Raw genomic sequence first — 15,578 nt, 5'->3', positions numbered from 1 at the left:
AAAGTGACTGAGTATATTCCTAACCCAGGATGCAAAACTGTTAAGTATTTCACAGAAGAATGAATTTACAGGCAGAGACTGGCATTTGCCTCCTTTTGTATTCCCCTTTGCTTAGCACAGTGCCTGACATTTTAAGTGCGGAATAATGTTTAGCGATTGATTGTTTGCTGCTGAACATCTTGAAATTATTAAAATTCATTTAAACTTAAATTAAATTAAAATTAAATTATTGTAGAGTGACTAGCATACCTTCCCAGTTGAACCCATTCTAAGTCAAGCTGTGACCTGATGAGGCAAATAGTTATTTTTAATGCAAATCATGGATGTAACTGTTTGTGGTAACTGTGGCTTGGTTTCCCATATGCAAAGAAATCCCCTTAACAGGGGAAATTAAACAGCAACTAAAAACACGTGGGTTTGTCTTGCTATCATCTCACGGTTTAGCCATAATTCATACTTTTAATGACCCAATAGCCATTGAAAATATTAGTCATCAAATTACTCCCAACACTAATTGATTGGATCATTAATGTAATTTCCCCTTGTCTTCCCCAACTCTTCTCTAACTAGTCAGAAAGAAAAGCTGTCATATTTTCTGAGAATTTAACTTCTATTCTCAAACCATACCCAAGTCGTTGAGTATGAGAAAATGAATCAGCACAGGCAGCTCATAACACTCATAGTATAGAGAACTGAATAGTTGTACGTGGAAATCTACTACTTTAAAAATTTTTAAATATATATACACATATACATAGGGAAAAGATGGACTATGTAGAGTAGCTATAGTAAAGGAAACAGAATCTAGCAGCAGATTTTTAAAGTTGGTTGTCCAGACAAATGTTCTCACGCTATTAGTACTTTTCATATGACAGTAATATAGTTGTGATAATGAATAAATCAAAGGTAGGGAACATCCTGTATGCAATAATTCGTGACTCTCTTTTTTACTGAAAGATTTCTGAAGTACAAAAAAGAAAAGGGAAAAAAAGCAGGCCCAGAATAAAAGCATAATGTATCCGTCATCTTTGTACTCAGCATTCTTTATGATTACATCGTGGCATAATTCAGGAGTACTCTTCTCAATGATGTGACCCTAAAAGAAGTCAGCCTATTCTTTTTCCCAAAGAAATCATGGAAAGGGGAAAGGGACCCACATGTACAAAAATATTTATAGCTGCTCTTTACGTGGTAGCAAGGAATTGGAAGTTGAGGGGGTGCCCATCAATTGGGGAATGGCTGGACAAGTTGTGGTATATGAATACAATGGAATACTATTGTGCTGTAAGAAATGATGAGCAGGAGGAGTTCAGAGAAACCTGGAGGGTCTTACATGAGCTGATGATGAGTGAGATGAGCAGAACCAGAAGAACATTGTACACAGTATCATCAACATTGAGTGTTGATCTACTGTGATGGACTATATTCTTCTCACCAATGCAATGGTACAGAAGAGTTCCAGGGAACTCATGATAGAAGAGGATCTCCAAATCCAAGAAAAAAAAAAAAAAGAACTGTGGAGTATAGATGCTGAATGAACCATACTATTTCTTTTGTTTTTGGTGCTGTTGGGGTTTTTTTGTATTTTGAGGTTTTTCATCATTGCTCTGATTTTTTTCTCTTATAACAGGATTAATGCAGAAATAGGATTAATGTTATTATGTGTGCATGTATATGTGTGTGTGTGTGTGTATGTGTATAGATGTAACCTATATCAGATTACCTGCTGTCTAGGGGAGGGGGGAGGGAGGGGAGGGAAGGAGAAAAATCTGAAATTGTAAAGCTTGTATAAACAAAAGTTGAGAACTATCTTTACATGTAATGGAAAAAATTAAATACCTTATATGTAAAATAAAAATAATAAAAAATAATAAAAAAAAAAGAAGTCAGCCTATGAGAGCTAAAATGCACTTAACCTGCAGGTATATTTGAAGGTCTATTTCTTTAGGGCTCATTTGGCCATAACATTTCCAACAAGATTGGAAAACAAAAAGCAAGAAGAAATCACTTAGCTCGATGTAACAAGGAGCCTCTTTCCCAAAGCTCATTCTTGAATATTAACATGAAAGGTAGACAGTCCTATTGCATTATGAGCCTCTATCAGCAGCATCCAGGAAATCAAAAAGAAATCAAACCTTATGGAATGAGGGGTGTCTCAAGACACCCCCATTCATTTTTCTGTTCATTCTCCAAGACACTGGGCATGGTATTTGTACCACCTTCTACATGAGCCTTTTAGTGACCCCTTCAACTGCTCCCCTTCTTCCCTACCTTGTATAGAAGATGTACATGTCACTACCCATAAAATATGTAATATATACATTCCCAGTGCCTGGTATATGGTAGGCACTTAATAAATGTTTTCTTGATTGAATGACTGAAAATCATTGCTCAATCCAAATAACTCCACATTATATAATAATTGTGTTTTCTTCTCCCTAAATCTCTGATATTCAGGACTCTGGTGACATGTTAACCATAGCTTGGTGTTTTTAAATTTTCAAGGTACTCTCCTAGGAGACAATTATCTGCAGTCCCATTTTTAAGTTAAGAAAAATATGAAGGAATTCCCCCCTACCAAGGCCACCAAGCAAGTTAGTGATAGGGTTGGGAATAGTTTCAAGAATTTCTAACTTCCCGAACCAGTGCTCAGGCTGCTCAGTAAAGCTGTCATGAACTGATACAATGGGTCAAAGACAAACCACATGACATATGTTAGTCTTTATGTGTCCAAAATAAAAAACGTGACAGGGCTAACATGTGGACCTAATTTTGAAAATAAAAACAGGAAGCACTCCCACCCCAATATTACCTTTAAAAAAAAAAGGAAGCCAAACCTCAAAAGATACCTTCCAAGGAAGTCAAGGGTGTGACTTAAACTAACAAAAACAAGAAAATAATATCATAAACCACCAAAATTGAGGGTCTTCTTCATCCAATAAGAAATCTATATTATTATTATTATTATTTTATAAAATACTGCTTATAGTCGGTATAGTTGTATATACAATCATCCCCAAATCGCCTTGTCTCTTTCAGTGCTTAAAGGTCATTGAATACTTGATAAAATACTTCATAAAGACATCTTCTGTTAGCAAAGACAATGTAACTAAAGTATATTTTTTCTTTTTTGAGGCAATCAGGGGTTAAGTGATTTAAATGTTTTAAGTCACATCTCTTTTTGTTATTGTGCTACTTGCTTTTTTACATAAAACTGATTAGTGGAAACTACATAGGTAAATTTCACTTTCTCATTCCCAGAAGCTATAATGACACCTTTATATTTCCAATATTGTAAGGGAAATATACTTCTGATTTTCTAAAATAATTTTGAAATTCTTAAACACCAACAAAACTGTAAACTAATACAATTCCATAGCCCTCCTTCAAACATTACCTTCGCTAGCACAAACCAGCTTTATTTTTATTCTGTAATTTATATAGATTCTCTTCTAAAGATTTTAATAAACTTAAATTGTCAGATTACTTAGAAACAGTCTAAAAATATTTTTCTTAAAAACAATTTTCTTGGTACCTTTCATAAGAATGATGATAGTAACTTAATATCTAATAGAGAAAAGGAAAAATAATCTGGGTTTTTATTTTGTTCCACTGGTAGTCAGAATTTGTCAGAAACCTGTGAATAATTTTATAAAATATTGACTTTGGGCAGTCAAGCAAGTAAAATGCATTGTTTATAGAACAGAATATGAGTTGAGCTTCCTTTGATTCCATCTACAACTTTTGTAGTTTAAGACTAAACATGCTACTTATCCAGTTATTTCAACATTTTCAGTCCTAAATTAGAATGTCTATTACCAACATATTTTATAGGCAACATGCAAAGATTAAAGAGTCAACACAAAGTTAATTAAGGATTCTGAGGGGAAAATATGCTATTCAATAAATATAAACAATCTGAACTTTAATATTAATAAGGACAAAAGCCATATGTGCCAAAAATAGCAACAAATAGTTGCTAGTTACATCATGTTGGACATAGTTCCTGCACATACAAGTAAAATTAAGTGAGGACTCTCACATATTTAAAAAATAGATAAAATCCATTAGGAGTGAGAAGGTAGGGATGAGATGAGAAGTGAAGGGAAGAAAGGAAGTGCTAACCAAAATATTTATGTAGCAAAACCCCAAACAATGATAGCATGTTTTGGGTTTTTTCCCCTTTCTATTCTACAGAAGATGAAATTCACATTTTAAAAAGGGCAGTTTTTAAGAGCTTTCTTCTTGGTACAATCCATATCAATATTCTGTTGGCAGAAAGAATATGAATACTGACAATGCAAAAAACAGTGAGAAGCTGGGATAGTTTGTAAAGTTGGCTTAGTAGTGGGGTTTTTTTGTGCAAAGTTTAGCACTAAGTTATGCAATCTCCAAACTGCTGATGATAGAAATCAACCCTGTTTTTGGTCTTTTGCTTTAAACATGTTTCTCCTTCTCTTCCTCATACTCTAATATATATACCAAGTACCTAAGGAAATCCCATCTTCCAAAAGCTAATGCAAGTTGAATGAGGAAATTTAAATGGATTTGTGTTCATTACTAAACCAGGCCCCCTAACCAAAGGTGTTTTTTAAACATCATTACCTTTTTCCTCCTTAAAACCAACTGCTACTTCTTCCACCTCCCATTTTACTTTATGATTTTCAACAACCGCAACAATGAAAACTTCTTCCATAAGATGGAATAATGATTTTGTATAATAATTTTTCTAATTGTTAGAAAAGGTCTGAAGCCTTAATATAAATTATACCAACAGGGCTTCCACAGACTGAAATTATAAGCAATCCGGCATCCATGGAATGTTATAAAATGAAATTAGAAAAATAGTTAAGACTGGCATTGACCTCTTATCTGTGTCAATAAATGTTAAATAGTGATACATTTGTGGGCATAGCAAATCAGCAAGTAAGCACAGCATAAAAGAATTAATGCTCTATTATCTAAATTAAATGGTAAAAAAAAAAAAAACCCACAACATTATGTGGAATAATTTGGACTCAGAAAGCTGAATGCTTACTGTGTTCCAGGTGACTATCCAGTAAATTTGGATTTGACTAGATCATGAACACCATTCAGGAACAGCTAATGAATGGGACCGGCATAATATATTTGGAGATGTAAAGAAACAGTCACATTGACACTTTCAAAAGATATTCCTTCAAAACATTCTACTACTAATTAGAGGAGTTTTCAGTTGGACAAATATCTATCATTTATTATTTTGAAAATTCCCTTATCCTAGAAAGAAGGCTGTCAGAAGCCATGGGGGAAACATGAAAGGGTCTGACAATGGCTGATAGGGAACTGAAACCTTTTCAGTGCCCCGCATATCGTAAGAGCTTAATAAATGCTTACTGATTGATTGGCTGATCTCATTAATGCTGTGTTCCTCCAGACTCTTCTCCTCCCCTCCTTTTCCAATTATTTCCTTTCCTTCGCCGGCTAGCCCCTTAGAAGTTCTCTCCTTTTCGGATATGCCTACCCATTTTGCCAGATTCACTCTACGTCAGCCTAGCTTTTATCACATAACGTCTCCCTTCCAGTGACTCTCCATATCTGCCCCCCCCCCCCATCCTCCCTTAACAGGAGCACTTTAGTCCTAGCGTGGGGTGGGAGACAGGGGGGAAAGAAAGAAGAAAAAGAATAAAAAAAGAACACACCACATCCTACAGCAACACTTCCAAGCCCAGGCCTGGCAGGTTCTGATGTGGGATTCAGCCCCCCTCCCCGCCAAGAGTCTTATCAAAAGTGTTTGTTTCTTTAACAGCCTCCCAAGGTGCTTGTCCTTGATGCACCTAACCCTAACACGCACACACACACACACACACACACACACACGAGATGCACTCATTCCTCAGGGGGCTCACATACATAGACAGCTGTGTCTGTTTAGGAACAAGAGGAGGGTGGCAGCAGGGACTGGACGGACCTTGCAAACAACGTGGAGGGCGCTGGGGGGTGGGGGGGAAGAGGCGCAGTCCCCTTTCCTTCTCTCGCCCCCCCCCCCGCCAACCCCAGTGGCCCCTGCGTCTTCGCACGCGCTCCCCCCTTCCCCAAGGTCCTCAGATCGCTCCCGCAGCGGCTTCCAGCCCCTGCAAGCCGGGCCTCGGTTCCCCACCCCCGGACCCGACGGGACGCGGAGGCGGCGGCTGCTAGACCCCAAGGCTAAGCGACCCGACACGGAGCTGGGGGCCGCCCCGCCCGCTGGCTTCTCCTCAGGCTGGGCTCCTACCTCGCCTCGTCGGGCGCCGCTCCCTCGCTCCGAATGCCGCCGCCGCGTGCAGTCCCTCGGCTCCGTCCCCACCCCGGGGTGACGGCTCCGGGTTCGGCGGGCTCCGGGGCTCGGGGCTCCGGCCCTGGGCTCGCCTCTCCTCCCGCCAGGGGTTCGCGGGGGCGCGCGCGCGAGCACAATCCCGGCGCTTCCCCAGCCTCCTCCCCGCTCCTCCCCTCCCCGAGACCACGGACGCCTCCGGCGCGTGCCCGGGCTCCAGACCCAGCTGCGCGCGCGCGCCGACTGCCCCCCCCCCCCCGTTCACACACACACACACACACACACACACACACACACACACACACACACTCACACACACTTACCACCCGCTCCCCCTAGTCAACCCCGGGCGGCGCGCGCCGCTTCCTGGTTCCGCTCCGCGCCCGCGCTCCTCCAGCCACCCTCGGGGGCCCCTAGCCACCCTCCGCTCCCCCTCCCCTTCCCCTCCCCCCCCCCCCCCCCCCCCCCCCCCCCGCGAACCACCCTGCCTTGTTATTGCAAGATCTGTGCGGTGCAACCAGCGGGGCGGCTACTGTGGGGTCACTCCCGTTCCCTACCCAGCCGGCCGGCTAGCTGGGCCCCCTTCCTGGGTTCCGGATTTGGAATGATGACATGCGGGTTTGTTTTGGGACGGTCGACCCCCACCACTGCTCCACCCGTGATCCTCCCTCCCGAGTTATTGTCGTAGTGTTGGCTCCGTGCCCTACCCACCTCCCTTCCCCTTAGCCCCAGGCCGGGTGCCCAGTGTTTCTCCTGTCCCTTGGTCCTCTCTCTCTCAAGCCGGGGTCAGAAGTCCGCAGCTCACCTGATCAATAATTATCCCGGCTTTGCTCCCTAGGGTGACCCACCCAGAGCTGCGAACGAGGCCTTCTTGGCGGCTTCCCACTCGGAGCGGAGAGCCTGCGTGGACAGTTGTCCCCGCTGCCAGTCAGACTGAATTACAGCTGGGCTAGAAGACATCGAAACTGGAGGAAGGAGTGAGGGGGTCACCGAGAGTCAGAGAGGGAAGGGAGGCGTTTTCTTCCCCTGAGAGCTTTTTGAAATGAAGAGACGCCATCGGTGGGAGCTAAGGGAGAATGGACTGGATGACTGTGAAGGACCCAGAGAGGTGGGGGAGGGGGGGAAGGGAAACGAAGAGGGGTTAAAAAAAAATATCTCTTGAGTTTTCTGTCCCTAACTTTTTCAAATGACCATGCATAGGAGAGAAGGTCCTTTGCGAGGGGGTGGTGCTGAGAGGAGGAGCCAGGCATACATTCTCCCCACCCCCACTCCCATCCCCAACTACAGAGCAACAGAGGCCACATCTCTGGAGCTGGGCAGCGGTTTCCCTGGCAACCTTCCAGAGGCTAGCACTGTACACAGTTCTCTCAGACCTTGGGGAACCCAGCCTTACTGGGGGACAGGGTGGCGGAAGAGAAGTCCCACCCTCTACCTTTTCCCTCCATGCTCTAAACCTCTGTACCCCCCTTTCCAGTCTTCTACATAACTGTCCAGCTCTCGGTTACTTCATCCAGAGGTGACCACCATAAGAAATCCCTCAATTCATTCTCTGTTACTCCCATACTTCCAATCAGGTTTAATTTTTTTTCCATCTTCACCCATTCTCTCTCCCCCAGGGGAAAAAAAAATTAAAAGGTCTGCGAGGTTCTGCAGAGCTCTCACAGGTGATCTTAAAGTCCTTTCCACTGGAAGCTTCTAGTCCCTACACCCTCATTCCTTGTCAGCATCTAGCAAGATACCTTACTCAATTTATATATGTATTGAACTGAATAGAAAAAGAGGGGCAAGGGTGACAGTATGATTAGGTGAGGAAGCTAAAGTTCTCATTTAGGTTGATGGCACTGATCCCCTGAGAATCACCTATCCATAATATGTTTGACCCTGTTCTGTGAATAGGTATGGAGATGAAAAAGGGGATGGCAAGTAAGCAATAGGTTAGAGGCAAAGGAAGTTTCTGAGGGCATTCCTTCTTTCCCTATGTTTAGACTCAGGTTTGGGTGGACCCTGGGTCACTTTGCCCTTTCCACTTATCTCCCTAAGTCAGTGGGATGTTACCTAAATAGTAGTGATGGAGAATGGGACAGATGAGAAGCTTTACCACCCCCCCTTTTTTTATTCCTTCTCCCTTTAGCTCTGCCATCTGACAACACATCTCTGACTAACTGCAAGGCCCCAGCTGTTCCCAGAGAGATGTGTGTACAGATGTTAAGAACCAAATGTTCTAGATGACTCCCTCACCAAGAAATGTCAGTCAACCTGCATCCACAGAGGAATGTCAGCCATTCTTCACTTGGAAACTATTTGGAACTGGAAAGCACTCTGAGAATAAAAGAGATCCCACAGAAACACCCCCTGACCTGAGAAATAGCCATAGGGCAAGCTGGCTCTGGTCTCAGAAAATCCTAACCAAAACGTTTTATGGATCAAAAAAAAAAAAAAAAGTTGCACAGAACAGACTGGGTCCTGGGTTCTGGATCTACACTTAGAGAAACCCCCTAGAAGGATATATTATATCACACCCTCCCCCAAACACAGACACATACACAAATCCAGAAAACCTGACTGAAGGAAAGACTTCTGGGGGAAGGAAGCAGAAATCCATTTTGCAGTCTTGTCTGTACTTTACTCTCATCTCCTCTCACCACGCCCCAGCCTTCCTATCTCTAGTCTTCCATTCAAGGATAAATGGGGATATTGCAGACAGCATCCACCCCCCTATTTCTCTTTCCCTCATAATCCCTGCCCAGACACAGATAGACCATGAAACCATTTTCTGGGAAAGTAGTTAAGTAGAAACCAGAACCCTGTGGCTATAGGGAACAGAGTTTTTAGCTCATAATGCCTCCCAAGACCCCAGACTGCCAACTTCCATCTGAACTCTAGGGACTAGGTCTCCCTTTGAGCACTGCCAGGGGCAGGAGAAGGGGGGTGGTGAAGTGGGGGGAAGAGACCACACATAGACCATTGCCTTCAACTTCAGGGAACTGAGGACCATGCCATCCATATGGTAGAAAGCTACTCCCTGCTAAGCCAGTACAGGTCCATAGACGTAAGAAGAGAGGATTTGCTACCAGTAGGAAGAAGGGGATAAAAAGTCTCCAGGGACCTTTCACTTTGACTACTCTTCTTTCCACCTGTATTTGGGAGCAACAACCCCTCTGTAGGGTTAAGTCATGTCTCATATTCAATCTAACCCTAATCATTACTTTGGGAGCCAGACTGGGTAGGTAGGGCTGGGTTTCTAGGGTACATAGGAGACAGGTCCCTGCAGGAATTCCCAGGCAGGAGATGCCCCAACCAGCCTCAAGATCACTCTTCTAGGGCAGGCCAGTATAGGGTGGCTCCCTTAAGTCTTCTTTCTCCAAGAGATCTCCACCTGTCTGGGCTCCCTTCCAGCTACTTATGGGGGTGGCTCTCTGGAGAGGCCTGAGGGCCCATGACAAGCTGAGGTCTGGGACAGGGTCACCCTGTCCTTCCTACCTGTACCCCTCCAGCAATGGCACATCATTCAGGGAGGGTGGGGCCTGCAGAAGGGAGGGGGCATCGGGCCAGCCCAGCCTGAATATCTCTTTGGATTGCTGGTCTGGTTGAGAATTCAAAAGGCGGTTCAAGCACCAGGAAAGGAGTTGGCTTCTTACAGGGGGCTACAAGAGTCTGCCAGTGGCATTAGAATGGACAGAGGCTAGAGCCGCACACCCAGGATCTGAATGGTTGAGCACTGTGGTATGAGATGGGGCATGGTCTGCAAGGGAATAGAAAGACAACAGGGTGGGTGTCTGAGCTGGATAACTTTGTAGGGATATTTATGAAATGAGTAAACAGACGCGTTTCAATAAAGTAGAAAAAATAGCCCATGCCTGGATATGATTTCAGATAAAAAGGAGATGGAGTATCTGGTGCAAGGTTTAGAGGCCCGACCAGGAGGTTAGAGATGGTAGGACAAGAAAGAAGCAAAGCAGTGTTGGACCCACCAAGGCATCTATTCCAACTCTACCAAGACCACTTCCCCCCACATCTTCCAGGATCTGGGTGCCCTTTGTTTGAGGGGGGAGGGGGAAAGGAAATGGGTGTGTCTGAGCTCTTGTGAAACTGGGGAACAATAAAAAACAGAGGGACAGAGAGAGAGAGAGAGAGAGAGAGAGAGAGAGAGAGAGAGAGAGAGAGAGAGAGGAATCCCCTCCAGCCATAACAAAGTGGGAAAGCAGTTTAGATGGCTGACAGACCACAGGAGGGAGGGAGAGAGGGAAGGAGGAGAGGAAGATGTACACACCCCTACTACCCCAGAGGGCTTTGAGATCTGGTATTGGGCTGAATAAAGCACAAAAGGTTTCCTGTTGGACTGGAAGAAGAAACCAGGGGGAGGGGAAGGAGTCGGTGGGGGTAATAGAACAGGTCCTAAGGGAACCCAGAGCAGTCCCTCACTCCTCACCTTAAACTTTGCTACCCTTCCTTTATCCTTGCTGGATCACCTTCTTCCTTTTCCCTCCCCAAACACCCTCCTTCCCTTGAACCAGAGTGATGCCCAAAGGTCTGACTGAGTCTTGCCCTCTGTCCTTTACCTTTCACCTCATGGAAGTTTGAGAAGCTAGCACAGATTCATCAATACCCCTCTCTCCTTGGGCTGGGTTGTGCCATGCTTCTAGAAGGCAGGGTTCTGAGCAAATGGTGACAGAAGGCTTATGACTTGTATCTGTCTCCCTTCCTCTCACCACGACTTCACCTTCCCACCTTGCCCAATCCTGTATCCCCCTCCCCCCTGCATATATTCCCAGAAATATCAGGGACAGACAGTATGCCTAGGGCAGGATGGGCTCCTTTTCCCTGGGTGACTTCACAGTAAATTGGCTTCTCTGAAGGGCAGTGGAGGGAGGGAGAAAGAAAAGGATCCTGCACTCTGAAAGTCCGCTTGAAGGGGGGAGGGGAGCTGCTTCTCTGTTCATGGGTCCTGACGCCCTCTAACTAGGTAGCCTATAGTTCACCCAGAACTCTCCAATATACCTCCCTTTTGCTCCCCACCTCCACCCCTCTCCAGGCTCAGAGAGCTGTCTCGGCATCATCACAGGAATAAATGGGGGAGGGGACAGTTACACTGGTCTTCATTGGACAGGGAGACTGTGGTCTCAATGCCAGAGCTACTTGTCACCTCTTGGGTCCCTCTGGAGTCCATGGAGCAGGGGAGGAGGGAGAAGAGTGGGGGAGGAGGCAGAAACAGGATGTTTGCTAGCCCTGGGGCTTTGGTTCTCTCTCTCTGCCACAGCACAGAGCAGCTTCCCAGAATGGCCCCAGATTTCTGGTGAAGCCCCCTCACAACCCATCCCTCCCTTTGGCTCCCCACGCACTAGGAACTCTCCTTGAAGAAGAGATTCAGAATAGAGGAAACAAAGGCAGTTCTGTACCTCCACCTCCTCCTCACCTCTGGGCCAATCAGGTCACCATGACCTCAATTTGTTTTCCTTGAGGGGATTTAGCACCTTCTTTCCCAGTGTCCCAACCTCACCACACACCAGTCTGTGGCACGCACTCTTCAGCTACCTACTCTACCCCAACCCAGCCAGAGGAAGAATGGAGGGGACGCTTGGGTCATAATTCCTTCCCATGCTATTCCCCCTCATGCCAAAAATACACCTTCACCAGGATTATCCAGGCCACTGCCTCCATTTGACCAGTGTTTACAGGGTAGGAGTGTACACAGGGATGAGGGAAGGCCATGTGAAGGTTGGAACAGGCCAGGAATGGGCAGCATTACACTGTGAGACAGTGGAAAGAGGGCTGGATTTGAAGTCGGCACCTGGCTTTGTCACAATACCTGTAGGGCATTGGGTAAATGACTTCATCTATCTGGCCCTCAGTTTCCTCATCCTTCAAAATGAGGTAGTTGGACTGGATGGCCCCTAAAGTCCCTTCCTTCTCTAAATCTACAACAAGATAGGGCTATAATTTGGATTATTCAAATAAAGGGAGATTTCTAGAGAGAAGGGAGGTGGTTTAAGAATTAGAACTGATGGGGCAGCTAGGTGGTGCAGTAGATAAAGCACCAACCTTGGATTCAGGAGGACCTGAGTTCAAATCAGACCTCAGACATTTGACACTTACTCCCTGTGTGACCCTGGGCAAGTCACTTAACCCTCATTGCCTCACCAAAAACAAACAAAACCCCCAAAACAAAACAAAACAAAAAAACAGGGGAAGCTAGGTGGTACAGTGGATAGAGCATGGGCCCTGGAGTCAGGAGGACCTGAGTTCAAATCTGGCCTCAGACACTTAACACTTACTAGCTGTGTGACCCTAGGCAAGTCACTTAACCCTCATTGCCTCACCAAAAACAAACAAAACCCCCAAAACAAAACAAAACAAAAAAACAGGGGAAGCTAGGTGGTACAGTGGATAGAGCATGGGCCCTGGAGTCAGGAGGACCTGAGTTCAAATCTGGCCTCAGACACTTAACACTTACTAGCTGTGTGACCCTAGGCAAGTCACTTAACCCCAATTGCCTCACCAAAACAAAACAAAAAAAATAATTAGAATTGATTCTATAGGCATATTCATATTATCGTTATCATTATTACTAATAATAACAACAAATGTAGCACTTTAAAGTACGAAAAGCAAGTCACCAGTTTTATCCTGATTCTCAAAATAATCCTGTGAAATAGATGATATTGTTATCTCCATTTTTACCAATAGGAAACCTAAGGCTAAGAGCAGTGAAGTGACTTGCCCAAAGTCACACAGCTAGTGTCTGATGAAAGATTCTAAATCATATCTCTCTGCCTCCAAGGTTGGTACCCTGTGCCACTTTTCCCTTTAGATAATCCTCTGCTTATCTATGCCTTATCTACTGTTTGTGGCTATTTGGGAAAAGCATTAGCCTAAAGGCCTTTAGGGTGGCAACTAGGTGTTGGTCCCGGACAATCTCAGTCCTCCCTCATCCCTAACCTCCCCTTTCTTCCTCTGTAGCTTGACCCCAGGTTTAAATCTCCCAACCCAATCCAACCAAAGTGTTTTGCAATGGAAATTGGTAGACATCCCAGACTAGGACCTGGAAATGGAAAACAGAAAGATGAACATCTCAAATTCTTCGGGTGATGAAGAATGAGAATTCCAGATCTTACAAATTAGTCAATAAACCTTTATTAAGCACCTGCAACATGCCAGACACAGTGTTAAGGGCTGAAAATGACCTCCAATTAACTAACTGTGCTTAGTATTTACCTTTTCTTTCTAACCCTACTCTTACCACTCCTCTCCATGGCCATCTACTCTCACTAGGCCTCTTGCCCTCCCTGGGGAGCCTGGGAACTCCCCCCTTCCCAGAAGTCAGAGTAGAGAGTCAGAAGTGATGATAGGGAGAGAGAGAAAAAGACTGAGATGGTAATACAGAGAGATGAATGGGTAGAGACAAAGAAACGGAAAAGGAGAGCAATGTAGCAATAGACTCAGGCAGAAACTAAGATGGCAATGAAGGCTTAGGGAATAATTTTCTATCTGTGAGACACAAAGGGAGTCTCAGTTCCAGGTTCAGACTTCAGAGCTAGGGTAGAGGGTGAGAGTGGGGGAGGTGAAGGAAAGGAAAGGGGAGGGGACAAGTGGAAACTCAGAGAGGAATTTGGTTCAGACAACTGCCAAGGGCCAGCCTCTTTTGCTTGCTGTCAACTTGGTGCCAGCTTTCTGGAACCCAGGATTTCCTCCCTTCCCACCCAAATGTTCCATGATGGGTGGGACTGTGAGCTAGGGCAGTGGCTTGGGAAGAAGCCAAGAGTGTAATACTCCTGGAGGTGGGGTACTAAGGAGAAGAAGCTGAGTATCAGGGACGGGAGGAGAGGGCCCAATAGCCCCAGAAATAAGAAGCCTGGGTGATACAGGAGATCCCTCCCCACTGCTACACACTTGCTTGTGGGTGGGAGACATCTCTAAAAAGGAGACAACACTTTGGAATGCAGAATATAAGAGTTAAAAGAAATAGATGAGGATTGAAAGAGAGGGATCCCTCCCCTCCCCACCCTCCACTCCCCATCCCAAGCTCCTCAGGATACTTTTTAGAGAGGAGGCTAACAGGGGAGTGATTTGACTTTTGGGGACTTACCCTCTGCTTCTGTCTGGTGTAGTGGGCACAGAGCTGCTTACTAATACTCTACCTCATCAGGCCTGGGCAGTGAGAAGTGCTGGAAAGTAAAGAGAGGGCCTTGTCTGCCTTTCATCAACTCCAAGTCAGGTAGGGGTTGCAAACTCCCTTTCCTTATGGATCCTCTGTGTGCTATGAGTGTGGGGGAGGCATTTTCTTTGATCCTCTAGTTCTCTCCCTTCCACACCAGGTATGCACCCCCACAGAGGGCTATACACTTCTACTTTAATAGTACCTCCCAATTAGGAGCAGGTAGGTAGTGCAGTATATAGAGCACTGGCCTGAAGTCAAGAGTACCTGAGTTCAAATCTTACCTGACACTAGCTCTGTGACACAGGGCAAGTCTCTTAACCCCAACTGCCTTAAAACATGGGGGACCATCTCTTGTCTTCTTAATATATATATATATGTGTGTGTGTGTGTGTGTATGTATATGTATATATGTATATGCATATATGTTTGTGTGTGTGTGTCTTGTTATTACACCCAGATGGCTCTGGAGGAGAGAGGGAGGTTGGTGACCTTGTACAGCCCTCCCTCACTTAAATCCAATTCAGTGCAAGTCATCACAACAGCCCTGTTAGGTAGGTTGTATAAGTTTTATTATCCCCATTTTACAGATGAGGGCATCGAGGCTCAGAGTAGTTAAGTAGCTTCTTTACAATCACCCAGTTAGAAATTGTTCAAACTAGAAATCATACCCAGGTCACCTCCAGGTCCAATGTTCTTTTCACTTTAAATCCTTTTCCTTATTCATCTCACTAAGAGATCTAGGCCAAGGGAGTGGAGGTAGAGGGTGGTTAGAAGAGAGGAGAAGTGTGAACATGCACCATGACTTCTGCTGATACTTAAAACTTTTCTTCTGAAATGAAGAGAATGCAAGGAGAGGGAGGGGCAGACAGATAACATGAGGTAGAGACAGAGACGGAAAGGAAAAGAATGGGGTGACAGGGAAAGGATGATGAGAAAGGGAGAAAAGGGCAGAGAGGGAAATAAGAGAGGAAGGCAGAAGTGAATGGTTACCCCAGGATGGCCCAAAACCTCAGCCAAGCAGGGTCGGGGTGGGCAGTAGCTGCTCCTCCCTTTGGTCCTGCCAATGCCCAGTGGCTGGCCACTGGCCAGAGAAAAGGGAGGTCTGAAAAGAGAAGAAAAGCTGGGCAAAGG

General features: G+C 45.1%; 1 protein-coding gene across 6 annotated transcripts in view; it reads right to left on the bottom strand.

Moving 5' to 3' along the window:
- Window positions 1–7,233, bottom strand: part of LOC122755696 (signal transducer and activator of transcription 5B) — a 73,905-nt gene extending 66,672 nt beyond the window's left edge. For 2 of the 6 annotated variants that reach the window (XM_044004440.1, XM_044004441.1), the window contains exon 1: window positions 6,254–6,457. The gene's annotated coding sequence lies outside the window, so the exon portion shown is untranslated. Of the gene's footprint in view, window positions 1–6,253; window positions 6,458–6,615; window positions 6,635–6,849; window positions 6,918–7,097 lie in introns of those variants that run through there. The other 4 variants (XM_044004442.1, XM_044004443.1, XM_044004444.1 and 1 more) reach the window with 4 other exon arrangements.
- Between the last annotated feature and the right edge of the window lie 8,345 nt (window positions 7,234–15,578).

This window comes from Dromiciops gliroides, chromosome 4 (genome assembly GCF_019393635.1).
Source record: "Dromiciops gliroides isolate mDroGli1 chromosome 4, mDroGli1.pri, whole genome shotgun sequence".
Taxonomy (NCBI): domain Eukaryota; kingdom Metazoa; phylum Chordata; class Mammalia; order Microbiotheria; family Microbiotheriidae; genus Dromiciops; species Dromiciops gliroides.
Note: the sequence above shows the minus strand (reverse complement) of the source record. Positions and strands in the feature narration are given on the sequence as shown.